The sequence below is a fragment of the Mesoplodon bidens genome, assembly GCF_964165515.1.
Source record: "Mesoplodon bidens genome assembly, contig: HAP1_SCAFFOLD_81, whole genome shotgun sequence".
Taxonomy (NCBI): domain Eukaryota; kingdom Metazoa; phylum Chordata; class Mammalia; order Artiodactyla; family Ziphiidae; genus Mesoplodon; species Mesoplodon bidens.
In genome coordinates, this window is record NW_027672552.1 from 1,523,150 (window position 1) to 1,539,577 (window position 16,428).

Here is a 16,428-nt window from a genome sequence, read left to right on the forward strand (position 1 = left end):
TAGGCACAGTAAGAGGTTAACAATAACTAATAATAAAATGTAAAAATTATAGCAATATACTATAATAAAAGTTATGTGAATGTGGTCCCTTCCTCTCTCAAAATATCTTATTGTACAAATTTAATGCCTCTTCCATCTTAAGTAAGCACTTATCATGCACTGTGGCCATAACTTTTGCAATCTGAGGTGTGACCGCAAACCTAGCATGAATTTATTTTTCCTTCTTCACAATTTCACATACAGAAGATTCATTCTTACCATAGATCTTAGCAACCTCAGCATGTGATTTTTTCTTTCCTTATTAAACCAAGAACTTTCACCTTTTCACCTAAAGAAAGTACTTTACAGCTTCTCTTTGGCATATCCAAATTGCCAGCATCACTCCTCTTTTGCTTTGGGGCCATTATTAAATAAAATAAGGGTGACTTGGACACAAGCACTGTGATACGGAGACAGTCAGTTCTATAACCAAGATGGCTACTAGGTGACTAAGGGGTGAGATACGCCAGACAAAGGGATGGTCCATACCCCGGTGGGTGGATGGATGATACAAGATTTCATCACACTACTCAGAAATTTATGAATTGTTTATTTCTGGGAGTTTCCATTTAATATTTTTGGACTTCGGTTGACCGTGGGTAACTGAAACAGCAGAAAATGAAACCTCGAATAAAGGGAAATGACTATAGATCAAATAGATACTGAATGCCAATCCACTTATTTCACTCTAGGAGTAACCTTGGATGAACCAATTATAATACCATCTGAACTCTCCAAATATCTTTAGTTCTTTAAGATTGGTAAGAAGTGGTCTTGTTAATGACATAAGTAATTCTTTTTCCCCTTGTCAATAAACAACATGGTGCACATATTCACTGAAGTGTCGCAAAACTCACACCTGTTAAATGACATTTTCAAATTAACTTCCTTAACGTGATCTTGCCCTTAGAGAAGTAACTTTTCTTGCTTTTTCTGAGTCCTTAACTCCAAGAATCAAGTTTATTATTTAACTATACCTACACTTCCAAATACTCTCACCAGTAGCCACTGTCCCCAAAGAGTTTAGACTCTAGTGTTGCCCTGAAGCATTTTTTCAAAGGAAAAAAAAATCTCACTAGAAAAAAGTATTTATATTCTCTTTAGGTTTAGTCTTCCTATGGGTATCAAATAATATTCACTCCTTCCTTAAATCTAACACAGACAAAAAAATTCCTGAATCTATACCATGCCAACTTCTGAATTCTGAATTTGGGATAGAGTAAATTAATGATTAATAGTTTCTTCTTCAACTTCCTTTAGTACAAACACACACACATCCTAACTTTCTTAGTCTTTTACAATACCATCACAATTGAATAAGATTACTAACTTCGATACTAAGATATCACAATATAGGATTTCCTACTATGGTACCATAAAACATTGATCTCTGATGGCTCAATCACACTGAAAAGCTCTACGAACTCTAGGGTTCTACAGCTGTAGTTCTCCTTTTGCACTGCTTATTGAGAGGAAAAATTTGTATTCATACCTTATAACTTCTCTTTAAACTTGCCTTCCATTCTTAGGTTACTTAAGATTTTGTATATTCAAATCTGTCCATAAATTGGAGTCAAATATTACTCTGATATTTGATTAGGTGCTAAAATCAGTGGAAAATATTGTTTAAGGGAGTAAAGTCAAAATTACCCTTGAAAATCTCTTAAATCCATCATAATATACACTGACCACTAAATAATTTATATCAGTTCCTCTAAAGCTTATTTAATCAATTTCCCTTACCCATCCTCTCAATTAACTATTCAATGAATTATTTGAGAATGGCAGAGAATCATGAATTCCTAAATAATGCATTCTTCTTCTCACGTACCTACTGGCTGTCTTTTCACTAGTTTCAAGCCCTGTTTCAAATGTAGCTGGAGCCAAATACTGTATCAACTGCATAGCCCCCATCAATATTGCCATATCATTCAGGGACTTTTCCTCTGTCTTCAGAAACGATCTAATTTCCCTTCTATCATCCATTTTGGATGATGCAGATACACAAATGACCTTCCCCAGACTTCTTCCCTCTCTTCAGAGCCTGATAACAGCTTGTGAAATTTTCCTATGGGAAACTAATAAACTCACTAGAAAGTATTAACCTAGGCATTCATGTTAAACCATGCATTCTCAAACTTGACACTCAGCCAGTGCTTCCAGGCCAAGATTACTACTTTTCTCAAGTTACTCCCCTGCTGAAAGAGCATTCATTACATCAATATACAAAAGCTGTGAGCACTCCCCTTCCTCAGCAACAATCTGGTAGTTTAGATAAACGGTGGAGTATTTCTTGGCTAATTTCTATGGTAGTCTTAGATGGAGGCACAGCCATATGTTATGTCACAGTACAGTAATCTCAGACAAGACCACAAGTATATAAATCCTTATTTATGTAGACTTGAATATCTGGAAGAGCATAAAAGTGGGTCTGTTACTAGAAGAAAAGCCTACTTTACAATACAAAACACATAGAGAACAGTGGAGAGCATGGATAGTGTTTTCCTCTTTTCCATTTAAAGTCTATACAGGTTTCAGCTTAAAGCTGCATCTCTGTAGGTTCTCCCTAACTTTTCTCCTCTTCACCATGACCTTGGTTTTTTTTAGCTTTCTTCTTACTCTGCAAGGCTTGATTAGCAGTCAATAGGCTCCTTTCATCTTCTCAGCAAGATAGGCTGTGGGAGAGGTCAGGTACCTTGAAGGTCCTATGGAAATATGTTTTAATCTTTCAGTTAAACATCTACAATCAAAATTTCTCTTGCAAATGTTGATAGCCTTTATTTGGTGTTATGATAATAGAAACTTTCTTTTCTCATCTAAGCTAAGGCTCTCTTCTAGGAGGGGGAAATGACCAAAAAAAGGGAGGGGGGACTTGGAGAAAACAGATCTTGTCTTACTGCATAACACTGAAGACAGAGAACACAATTATATGGCACTTTTTCTTGAGGAATGATGACATTGCACTGTGGTATTCTTTTTTTCTTCTTTAATTAATTAATTTTTATTTATTTTTGGCTGCGTTGGATCTTCATTGCTGCACGTGGGCTTTCTCCAGTTGCGGCGAGTCGGGGTTACTCTTCATTGCGGTGTGTGGGTTTCTCATTGCGGTGTCTTCGCTTGCTGCAGAGCACGGGCTCTAGGCACGTGGGCTTCAGTAGTTGTGCCATGCAGGCTCAGTAGTTATGGCACACGGGCTTAGTTGCTCTGGGCATGTGGGATCTTCCTGGACCAGGGCTCGAACCCATGTCCCCTGCCTTGGCAGGCGGATTCTTAACCACTGCGCCACCACGGAAGTTCTGCACTGTGGTATTCTAATGAGAGAAGTGGAATTTTTAAAAATTGTTTTGCATAGAGGGAATTTACCACCATAGTGGTGATATCTGACTTCTCTTGTGTCTTAACTTCTGAGACCTAAAGCCATTCAGCAGTGTTTTCTTGGTAGCTCTTGAAATACCAGACTGTAGAAGAAGAAATTACAGACCTTTGTCCAATGTCTAAAGCCAGTTTATTAACCAGAAGCACAATTTAAGGACTCTGTACTTCAAATAAATCAAATCCTTATAGTCTCTAATTTATACATAATCTTGCAGTTCCATTATTTTTCATTTCCAAAGATCATTTTTTTTAAATCCACTAGGCTATATTTTCTACCTAAACTATATGTTCCATTAAAATAAAAGTATGGGGGTTGCTAAATGGGCCAAGATCCTCTCGTGTTCTATCATGTATGTCATTAAAAATAATTTAGAAGGGCTTCCCTGGTGGTGCAGTGGTTAAGAATCCGCCTGCCAATGCAGTGAACACGGGTTCGAGCCCTGGTCCGGGAAGATCCCATATGCCATGGAGCAACTAGGCCCGTGTGCCACAACTACTGAGCCTGCGCTCTAGATCCCGCAAGCCACAACTACTGAAGCCCGCGCTCCTAGAGCCCGTGCTCCGCAGCAAGAGAAGCCACCACAATGAGAAGCCCATGCACTGCAATTAAGAGTAGCCCCCGCTCGCCGCAACCAGAGAAAGCCCGCGTGCAGCAACGAAGACCCAACGCAGCCAAAAATAAATAAATTAATTTAAAAAAAATTTAGAAAACAATGCCATGTTTATTATCAGATTATGTGTCTGTTATAAAAGATACATTGGAAAGCCAGGTTAATCATATGTGGTTTGATTGAGAAATTCAATCTTGATGAAGTAAAAAAATTTAAATGTTTAATTTTTTTTCAGTAACTACTACAAGGGAAATTTAATGCTTTTGCAGTCTAGACCAAAAATTACATCTAATTTTAAAGAATTCATTTAAGTAAATATATGGACATTTCATGTACTACTATTATTATGTTATTATTTTTATTGGGGGGATATTTGTTCAAAGCAACAACTCCAAATAGCCAAAAAGCTTCCCACATGCTCTTCTCTAAATTCCTGTTTTGTTTAATTATAACCCTGAGTTTAGAATTAAAAAGAAAAAGGGGAAAAGAGGGAGACCCTCCTCTGACTACAAGCACAATTAGCTGCCCATTAGCAATTATGATCCTGGTCTTCTGCCTCTGATATCAGTGGCCTCTAATAACATGGGATGGGTTCACTCTGTGGCTTCAGCATGGGAAGAGTTTATGGTTCATCCTCATTCTTGCCTCTTTTACAATGGAAGACACCCCAAAGTGGAAGCCATGTCTTATTTTTGTCACTTCCAGCAATAACCCCCTCCAACTTATTCTCTGGGCTACTGTTTGACCACACTGAGTTCTCTTTTAAGCTCTCTGAGAGTGACAGTGAACTAACTGGAGGACTGGTATTTTCACCATCTCTTACCCAGAAACACTGTTTCTTCTACCAGGTCTGACTGGTAGAACAAATGAAAACAAATTTTCAAACAATAAAGTTTCAAACTCACAAAACCTATCAAATGATTTGTTTGTTGCTTTGTTTTAATCTCAATAACTGCACCTTTCATCTCTAGAGGTTAAATTTGGTTCTTTTAGATATCTTCTATATTTCGACATAATTTTTTTTAACATGTGTGGTACAATTATAAAAGCTATTTTGACTTTCTTATCTTCTCATTCTAACCTCTGTGCCAGTTTTGGGTCACTTTCAAGAGATTATTCTTATTATAGTTCATCTTTTCCTGTCCCTTTGTATGCCTGGTAATCTTTGGTTGGATGCCATACTTATTAATTTTGCCTTGTAGTAGTGATGAATATTTTTGTATTTCTATAAATATTATTGAGTTTTGCTCTGGAACATAGTCAAGTTACTTGGAAAGGTTTTCACCTTTTTGTGTCTTGCCTTTAAGATTTGTTCTGCTCTCAAAAACTTCATTAGTTCAATGTTTTAGATCTATTGTTTAGATGATGAAAATGAAATTCCTAGAGAAAATGTAAAAGCCATGTACCTGGCTGTGGTAGGATCTCAAAAATTATCATTGAATAATTTGAATTCATATCCCTCGGATTCTAAAAACACCATGGTGCCACTCTTCACAACGTTTCTCTGTTTTTAATTAACTCACTTATTAGCTAGATGAAAAGTCCCTCAAAAGTTTCTTAAATATCAAATTTAAATACTGTGCTAAAAAAATATATAATTATTTTCTTACCACTGGCTGTAACAATTTACTCATCTAATTCAGGTTTTTCAATTAACAGTAATTATATATGGTTATAATATGTGAGAATATGCAATGAGAACTTACGTTGGAAAAATATCTATTCTTACATTTCATATTATAAAAATGTTTTCACTGTACAGGAAAAGCCAGACATATTCTAAAATATTTATTTGCAGTAATGTCTTGGATATATATTTTCCTTTAATAAGTAATAAAACTAAGAACTGACAATAGCATTGATTGAGAAGGAGTATAATTTTGAGGTTCCTGCCTCAGAGATGATGTTAATCTTCATGTTCACATTTCATGTAGTTTAGTTCAGAAAAAAGTTTTCATTTTCCTCTTTGTAACTAAAAGGATCCCCATTCTGCATTCAGAACAGTAACAGTAAAAAACAAAGGCCTACTTTATATAAAGTCAGAATTTATAAAGACACACACACCCATATATACATATATGGATGTGTGTGTGTGTGTGTGTATAGATAGATAGATAGATAGATAGATAACTTCCTTATTCTTGTTTCCAAAATATTATTGTAAAGAAAATTATGACTTCTGTGGTATTTATTCATGAATAAACTCTAATGGAGAGTTCTACTCCTCGTTTTTGTCCAGTGTGTGAACCCATGTATAAGTTATGGAAATCCCCATCTTATGAGGAAGAATCTGTCTCTCGTTATAGAGATTGAAAATGCCAGCTACTTAATCTCTCAGTATCCTTTAAAGCCATAGGCTAGCATATGACCTTAGCTCTGACAATCAGTTATATCCATTCTGGAGACTGGACTAGAAGCTACTGACAAGAAGAAAAGACTGCTTAGAATATATTCTGGAAGTGGAAAGCACACACTGTTTTCAGTATCCAGAACAAATGTATCAGTGATTCATATTACTGTGTTTAGCATCCCCTATCATTGATATTTGTAGTTCTAGCTGAAGTGTCTCTGCCCAGTGACTCTTGCACTAGGTTGTTCCCTGGACCAATTCTACAGCATGATTCCTAGACATAAGTTTAAACTTCCAAACACCAATCCTGGTTGTTGAATCTTTTATTTAGAGATTCCATAAACTGTCCAATATCTTTTTAATAGTTTATTTTCTACTTAATTAACCCAGAGTAACTCACCGATTGCTCTAACATAAAAATTGATACCAGGAGAGATCACAGACAACAGATCATTGAGGATATAGGGGAAATTGTCATCACTTATCTAGCCTGGTTGGCACTGAAGACAGTAAATCTCTAGTTGGCAATAAGAAACAAATTGAGAAAAAATTATCCTTCGAGTCTCCTGCAACTTAAAGCCTACTAGTGACCTGACTAGGGAAAATCAAGTAGTAACTCACATGTAAAAGTATGAAGGTCCTGGGACTTCCCTGGTGGTGCAGTGGTTAGGAATCCACCTGACAGTGCAAGGGACATGGGTTCGAGCCCTGGTCTGGGAAGCAACTAAGCCCATGAGCCACAACTACTGAGCCCGTGTGCCACAACTACTGAAGCCTATGAGCCTAGAGCCTGTGCTCTGCAACAAGAGAAGCCACGGCAATGAGAAGCCCACACACTGCAATGAAGAGTAGCCCTCACTCGCCACAACTAGAGAAACCCTGTGCATAGCAATGAAGACCCAATGGAGCCAAAAATAAATACATAAATTTATCTTTTAAAAAAGTATGAAGGCCCTGAGTATTCCAAATCTGTAGGGTGTCATGGTTACTTCTAAGGGCACTGGGAGAGCATCCTTTCCCAATTGTGTATTCTTAGCTCCCTTGTCAATGATCAGTTGGCTGTATATGCATATGTTTATTTCTAGTCTCTTTATTCTGTTCCATTAGTCTGTCTTTTTGCCAGTACCATGCTCTTTTGAGTACTGTAGGTTTGTAATTTATTTTTTGAAATCAGAAACTCTTATGCCTCCAAATTTGCACTTTCTCAGAACTGACAAATGGTGTTGGTGAAATTGGATATCCACATGCAAAAGAATGAAACTGGACTCTTGTATCATACACAAAAATCAACTCTAAATGGATTAAAGACTTAAACATAAGATCTGAAACTTAAAACTCCTAGAAGAAAACATAGGGGAAAAGATCCTTGACACTAATTTTGGCAATGATGTCCTATCTATATGACACCAGAAGCACAGGCAACAAAGCAAAAATGGGCAAGTAGAACTACATCAAACTAAAAACCTTCTGAACAGCAAAGGAAACAATCAACAAAATGAAAAGGCAGCCTATGGAATAGAAGAAAACATTTGCAAACCCTGTGCTCGACATCACTAATCATCAGAAAAATGTAAATCAAAACCACAATGAGGGAATTCCCTGGTGGTCCAGTGGTTAAGACTCTGTGCTTTCACTGCTGAGGGTGAAGGTTCAAGCTCTGGTCAGGGAACTAAGATCCGACATACCGCACAGTGCAGACCAAAAAATCCCCCAAAAAACAAACAAAAAAAACCCCCACACAATGAGATATCATCCTGAACCTGTTAGGATGGCTATTATAAAAATAAAAAAAAATAAAGTATTGGTAAGGATGTGGAGAAATTGGAACTACAGTATACTGTTGGTAAGAACGTAACATGGTACAGTTGCTACGGAAAATAGTATGGAGGGTCTTCAAAACCTTAAAAATAGAATTATCACATGACCCAGCAATGCCACTTCTGTGTAGATAGTCTAAAGATTTGAAAACAAGATCTAGAAGATATTTCTGCCCTACCATGCTCACTGCAGCATTATTCATGATAGCCAAGATATGGACAAAACCTAAATTTCCATTGATGGATGAATACATTTTAAAAATGTAATATATACATACAATAGAATATTGTCCAGCCTTAAAAAAGAAGGAAAATCTGCCATGTGCAGTAATGTAGATATATCTGAAGACGTTACGCTAAGTGAAATATGCCAGTCACAGAAGAACAAATACTGCATGATTCCACTTACATGAGATATCTAAAATAGTCAAACTCGTAGAAACAAAGAATAGAATGATAGTTGCCAGAGGCTGTATTATACACTTAAAAATTTGAGAGTAGATCGCATACTGTTTTCTTACCACAATAAAGTTTTTCATAAATTAATAAAATAAATTAAAAATAAAGACAACAGGATACACCAATGTAATAAGAATGTAATATTCCAGTCTTAAATTCCCAGCTCAAGGTAATGCCAAAATATCATTAACTTTCTGTGAATGTGGTAAAAGTCTTACTTCTTGCATCCACAGGTTGAGATAGAATAACTCTAAACATTTAATTCTGATGACTGCTTTATTATGAGAGTTTAATTGGCATCTTGGAATGGGGCATTGACTGAAAAAGAACTGGACTTCTTTGTAGTGGGATGAGGATATAATGGTAGATTCCAATAAAGAAAGGACTCTCCAACCCTCACTTGCCATCTTTCTAAGGAGAAGTCAATTTTACAATATATAGTAACATTTTTTTTGCCATGATTGGAGACATGTAATGACTTAGCCAAGAAGAGTTACCTAGAAAATGGAAGTCAATTTTTCCCATCCCAACCTCTTTAGCCTTCACTGTATTGATTCTTGGTACTTGCAATACCACTATTCTCCACTAGTCAGGGTGGAGACATGACATGGAATGATAAATGGCAGTTAGACTTAAGTCTGCCTCCCAGTAGGACTAGTAGGATGCCCCAAATGTCCATAAATATTTCATTAGTTTCTTAGTATATCATTAAAGTAGTACACTCAGCCACAAGCAGAATCACCATCTTGGCTGCATGTCTCAGGGAATAATATTTTTATTAGGAAGCCCACTAAAAGCCCCAAGAGCTTCCTCTATTTATTATAATAATATATCAAAAGCATGATTAAATCCCTAAGAGAATCACAGTGATTAGTTTCACTACTGAAGATTTTACAAATTCAGGGTTGGTGATTTCTATCATATTCCCTTTTAAAATTTCAATTTGTCTAGTGTAGAAGTCAGAGTATTCAGGAGTAAAACAGAAGACTGTTATAAATTTGATCAGCTAGAGACAGCAAATTGAGGCCGTTATTCTATATGTGGTCTCTTCACTAGAACAAATCAATAAGGTTCTAAGGAACCTGCTTTGCTTTCTAAGTAATCAATAGCTATTGATTAGGCACATGCTTTTATTCCTTTACTCTAAAAAGCTGAGAACATCAGAACAATTTGCTTGCAAATCGCAAGGCAGCAGTATTAATTTCACTGTATTGTCTCAACTTTTTCATTCTATATCACAGCTTAGCTCATAGGGACCTTGACCTTCTGGCATCACACTTATCTTCTATTTTATTGACATCATGCTCAGAGAACCTACAGATCAGTAAATAGACTATCCAAAGTGTCTTGGCAAGACCCATGTCTGCCTGAAAGTCAGAGATAAATTGCATGAACCTTGTCCATTCCCTATGTTTTAGGAATCTCCCTCTTTATGAGGCAAATCCACCTTTCACCATAGAAGCTAAAGGTCTCAAGTACTTGTTTTCTCAGCCTCCTTTGAAACTAGGGCAGTAGCACAAAAACGGAATTCTATCAGTTGGATGCATATGCCCCAGATTTGCAATTAAAAGCTGCCAGTGAGTGAGTGGAAAACAGCAATTGTAGAATCTATTCTGGTCACACAAAAGAACCCTAGTGGAAGCAATATCCTCTTTCCAGCAGCATCTAACGTTCTGTGTTTGTGAGCTCAGCATTACAATCTGCAGGGTAATCAAGTAATCCAGCAGTAGTGGCAATCTCATCTTCACCACATCAGACCATGAAATAAGTTTAGACATTTCTCCTGGCTGATAGTTTACACCCACGGTTCTCTGACTCTCCAAACCATTCTGTGAGCTACTCTATATCATTGTAATAAATTCATTTTCTTAAAGTTATCTAAGTTATATCATGTTGCTTAAAACCAAGAGTTCTGCTGATACACCAATTAGCATTTAGTAAGCATCTTCAACTGGCCTTATCAGACCCTAAAGGAAACTAGATAAATAGGATACAAACTCTGTTAGTGCATATGCTTGTGGGGGAAACTGTGATGGTGTTAGAGTACACACATATATAATAAACCATGGGAGTATACCTAAAATGTTGCTTTTCTTATGCTAATTGTGATTTCTACTTTGTGGATTATTTAAGTAAAATGCTTAATTCCTGAACATTTGGATCTATTTTTAAATAATTTTGGTTACTGATTTCTAATTCAACATCTCAATGGTCAGAAAGCATATTTTATTGTATTTCAGTCTTTGAAATATGTTGAGACTTGCTTTATGTACAACCATATAATTAATTTTGTAATATAGTCTATATATACTTGTTAAAACTGTGATTTCCATCATTGTTGCGTAGAGCGTTTTATATATTTCAAATTGATCAAGTTTGGTATTTGTGTTAAAAATCTTCCATGGACTTTTGGCTGGTTGTTCTACCTACTACTGAGAGAGTTGTGTTAAAATCTCCCACGATGATTGTGGATTTACATATTTATTCTTCTTTTCCTGTCAATTTTTGCTGTATGAATTTTTAAAAACATTATTGTTTGTATGAAATCTTAGATTTATTACATTGTTTTAGAGAATTGATCTTTTAATCATTATGGTATTTGAAACAAATTCTACAGGTAAGCCATTTGAATAAGATAATTTAACAAGGTTGCTGAATCCAAGGTCAGTATTTTTAAAAATCAATTGTATTTGTACAGACCAACAACAAATAGGATATTCAGAAAACGATGCTCTTGATGGTAATATCTAAAAAGCGAAACACATAAAAATAAATCTAATGAGAGATATGGAGATTTCTATATGCAAAATTATGAAACACTACTGAGAAAAATTAAAGAATACCTAAATAAAGGGATATAGCATGTTCATGGACTGAGGGAATCAACTTATTAGAGAAATCAATACTCCACATATTAATCTCAGTTTCAACATAGTCAAGTCCCATTAATTTGGGTTTTTTTATTTTTGTTTTTGTGTTTGGCTGTTATATTTGTTGCATATTTGTTTGTTTGGCTTTTGTTTCTTTGTGGAGATTAACAATGGTTTTAAAATCACTGGGAAGTGTGTTCTCCTACAATTTAATACTGCTACTCTCTTCCTCATTGATGCTTAAAATTTCATATTTACATATATATTCTATAACTTTACCTTTCTTTGCCCCTCTTAAATCTCACTCCTCACACTTCCCTGGGAGAGGCAGCACCTTAAGGCTTGTAAGCCATTTACATTTCAGTACAAGTTTGGTATAAGTTTCCTAGAAGAAGTTTTGGTAGGAGGAGGAGAGAACAGAGATAAGAGGCACCTAAAAGGGCAAAGAAAAAAGAAAAGGAGTTCAATAAAGACAACCACAGATTGGAGAAAGACCAGCCTTTTGCTATTTCTCAGTCCTTCTTAGAACAGCTCTGTTTATTGACATTCAGAAAAACAGATGACTGCAGTATTTCTGCTTATTGATTTACTTTATATTCCACTATAAGCCACTACCAATCAAGCAATCATCATCTGCTTAATCCAAAGTTTTATTTTAAAATTGTTTTTTATGTTGCTTTTTAAGTTGATATGACATCTGGGTTCTAAAACATGACATTCTGTTCTCTTTTGGATACAGGAAAAAATATTTTGATGTTTGAGACTGTATGATTAATTTTCCAAATGGTGGAAAGAGTATTGGATTGAGAACAGAGATTTTAATACTTCTTAATATTTAATATGCAATCATCTATCTTTGGTAAATTGCTTAGCTAAGCAGGCTCATAGTTTTCTCATTTGTAAAATGAAGGGACTAAAATATCTCATGAACAACGTGTCCTCAACCCCTTTAAGGGTACATGACTCTTAGTCACATGTTCATTGGATTACTCCGGAAATTCTTTGTAAGAATAAGACAGTATAATTTTAGATGACACCTTTCTTTTAATAACATCAATTAATTTTTTCTCAAAAATTTCCAGTTAAGCAGTAGAGATAAATATCTTTTAGATATGGGGATATCAATAAAGTCTGAAGTTTTACTAAGCTTACAGAGTTGAAAGTAAAAGGATAAGTATTGTTAATATCAATATTATCATTTAGAAAATGGTTTTTACATCTTATAGGCTTACTTCAGAAACAAATAATGTTTTAAGTCATCTCCAAATGCTCAAAGGGCAAATAATCTATTCTATATATGACAACCATAAAAACACAATACTTTGATTCCTTAAATATGATTTCTAATTCAAACTTACCCCTCATTTATTATTAAAAATGTTTATTCCTTTTATCTAAATTAATTTACTAAAATAGGTATAAATTCTCTGTGCTAGATAATATTTTCAAATGTAACTTCCTTGTCTTACAATAACCTCATTTGAGACAGGAATATAATAGATGCATTATTAAAATGCCTGCTCTTTCTACAATCTACTGGTTTTCAAAATGACTTAGTCAATCAGTAAATACTTATATCAAAAGTTACTGAGACCAGGGACTTCCCTGCTGGTCCAGTGGGTAACACTCTGTGCTCCCCATGCAGGGGGCCCGGGTTCAATACCTGGTCAGGGAACTAGATCCTGCATGCATGCTGCAACTAAGAGTCCACATGCTGCAACTAAGATTCCGCATGCCACAACTAAGTAGTCTGCATGCCACAACTAAGACCCAGTGCAGCCAAATAAATAAATATTAACAAAAAAGTTACTGAGACCAGTGGTTTTTAAATTGTAGTTCTTGGAGTTTGGGGATTTTGTCAAGGACACTTATGAGTTTATGAAAGAGCGGAGGATACAAATAATCAAAGCTACACTTATTTTGTATTTCATAAAGTTATTGGGATTACATGTAAAATTTTGTTTGAAAGATGGGATATGTTGTATTAAACATTTGGATGTCACTGACTATACAGACGCTTTTCAAATGTAGAGGTTAATAATAATAGTAATAATGCACATTGAGCATTCATTAAATACCAGGCACTGTTTGAGTGCTTAAGAGGAACTAAGTTATTTCATCCTAACATCAATCCAATGATCATTATCTCAATTTTACAGACGTAGAAATCAAGGCACAGAAAAATTAAATATCTGTCCCAGTTAGTAAATGAAAGAACAATAATCAAACTCAGGCTGTTTAACTCCAGTACGTTCACTCTTACCCACAACACTAATTCACTTTCTTAGGACCTCCTTAGAACAGAAAAATGGACAATCTTAAAAGTCAGAAAACAAGAGACAAAATAGACTAAATGAAGTTTCTGATCAGAAAAGCAGCAATACAAAAGTGGTATTAAAAATATTCATCTGGTAATTAAAGTAAAATAAATAATAGGAGAACCTAACTTTGGGTATTTGGGATCATTCATTTATTAATGAATATTAATTGAGCTAGTTATCATCCTTCATGATTAGGTTACATTAATGAACAAAGCATAAAGAAAATTCTGCCCCCTTGGACTTTCTAATGGATCCAGAAACTAGTTACCTTGGCCTAAAGACCTGGCCTAGGAGGATAGCAAGGAGCCTACAGAGTGTTGGTTGAAAAAACATTCAAATTTTTTTGTATCTAAAGGCTATGGGGGCTTCCCTGGTGGCGCAGTGGTTGAGAATCTGCCTGCTAATGCAGGGGACACGGGTTCGAGCCCTGGTCTGGGAGGATCCCACATGCCGCGGAGCAACTAGGCCCGTGAGCCACGACTACTGAGCCTGCGCGTCTGGAGCCTGTGCTCCGCAACAAGAGGCCACGATAGTGAGAGGCCCGCGCACCGCGATGAAGAGTGGCCCCCACTTGCCACAACTAGAGAAAGCCCTCACACAGAAATGAAGACGCAACACAGCAAAAATAAATAAATTAATTAATAAAAACTCCTACCCCCAACATCTTCTTTAAAAATAAAAAAAAAATAAAAATAAAAAATAAAGGCTATGGGAGAGATAGAAGAATGAGAAAATCAGAAAGCGGGACTAGGCTTGGAGAGAAAAATTATTTTGAATAGCTATCTTTCAAGGAATAGCAAGACATCCATTTATGAATATTTAGAAGGCAATTAGCAATACAAAGTTGGGGCTTTAGTGAGAGTACATTACATGGATACCATAGCCATTTCCCACTGAGGTAATAGCCAATCCAATGACAGGTTTTAGCTGGAAACATAAAATTGAATCAATAGTCTGATAGAGGAGAACCAGCACACAAAATACAGAAGTATGGTGAATTCCCAAAATAATGGAATGGGAAAAATCAAAAAGAAGCACTCAAAGTAACAAACTGATTTGCTAAATATGTAAAAAGAGTAACAGGTAGTACATAGTCAACACAATTACAGCAAAAAGATAAGAGTCATCTGTGAGGAGCAAAAAATCAAAAGCAATTGAGATTTTAAAGTAAATGAGACAAGAAAAACCTTTGAATTTGGAAATTATAAAGCCACTACTGATGTGGAAAATAAAATCTTGGTGCAATGTGGAATGAAAGCAGGGTGAAAAGAGAACATAAAGAGTTCGTATATGTCATTTGTTTTGCACATATAGTACAAGGAAGGGGAGGAGTAGACCATTAGGAAGAAGGGCATGCTTCATTTTGGTGGTAACTGCATCAAGAACACTACAGGATTTTGAAACCACAAATCAGCTGATGATTAGAGAAAACTTTACTTAGCTTTGGAAAAGCTGTGCTTCAAATAGCTTACGGATAGCCCAACTAATTCCTTAGTCTTTCCACTACTATATGCTACTTCCAATAGAGTAATACAAACCTGTCACTTGTTTTTAATAATGCTTGCTCATTTCCCCAGCAGTTTTCTCTTAATCTTCTATCTTTGACTTCCTTGCCTTAGCTTACAGTAACATTATTTATTTATTTATTTATTTATTTTTGCTGTACACGGGCCTCTCACTGTTGTGGCCTCTCCCGTTGCGGGGCACAGGCTCCGGACGCGCAGGCTCAGCGGCCGTGGCTCACAGGCCCAGCCACTCCGCGGCATGTAGGATCCTCCCGGACCGGGGCACGAACCCGCTTCCTCTGCATTAGCAGGCGGACTCTCAACCACTGCGCCTCCAGGGAAGCCCCGAAAATAAAGTTTTATATAGTCTAATTGTGTCCTTCGATACTGAAAACTATTATTAGTGACAACGTTGAATTTTACCTGAGCCCTCGAATCCTGGAAAACAGCAAAAGTTAAGATATCTCTCTGCCCTTTGTGTTGTGGAAAACAGCTTATTCCTAAGAACCACCACAGATGCCTCCTCTTGTTTACCTATGGCAATGCCAGACAAAGATATTCCAAATTGCCATTTTTTTGTCTCATAAATTATCATCTGAAGTTTTATTCCTACTAATCAATTGGAACAAACTGCTTATTAATCAAACTGTAAAGTTTCACTCCTTCCTCCAGGCTCCAGAACTCTGACTCACTGTCAGACTGAGTCAACATATAATCTCTCCTAAGAACAGGCTGAGCTCAGGGTAAAATATTCTCTGATCTACCATCCACTCAAGCTACTCTTTTATCCCATTTTCCCTCACCCTACCCTTAATACCCCTGTTACTTCCTCTCAAGAGAAGAAAAACCCCTTTTGATTAACCACTGAGAGGCTTGCAGATCTTAGGGTCACAGCATTCTCCCTAATGCAATAGTTCTCCTCCCCCAATTGCAATACACCCCTCCTCACACTTACCCTTTAGAGTAAAGTTTCTCCTTACTATGCTGGTATTGTTTGGTTTTATTTTAGTTGACATTGGCAACTGATAGATGAAGTAAATATTGCTGCATCTGGATATATGTGATAATGGGGGATTGAAAA

At 36.2% G+C, this 16,428-nt stretch overlaps 1 long non-coding RNA gene across 12 annotated transcripts in view; it reads right to left on the reverse strand.

The window, feature by feature from the left end:
- The window catches only part of LOC308610052, a 1,140,458-nt gene that overhangs the window by 1,074,393 nt on the left and 49,637 nt on the right, over window positions 1-16,428 (reverse strand). The window contains exon 3 of one of the 12 annotated variants that reach the window (XR_014014404.1): window positions 1,648-2,744. The exons of 10 other annotated variants lie outside the window; for them this stretch is intronic. This is a non-coding gene — a long non-coding RNA (uncharacterized lncRNA). Of the gene's footprint in view, window positions 1-1,647; window positions 2,745-2,996; window positions 3,351-16,428 lie in introns of those variants that run through there. One more of the 12 variants, XR_014014405.1, reaches the window with a different exon arrangement.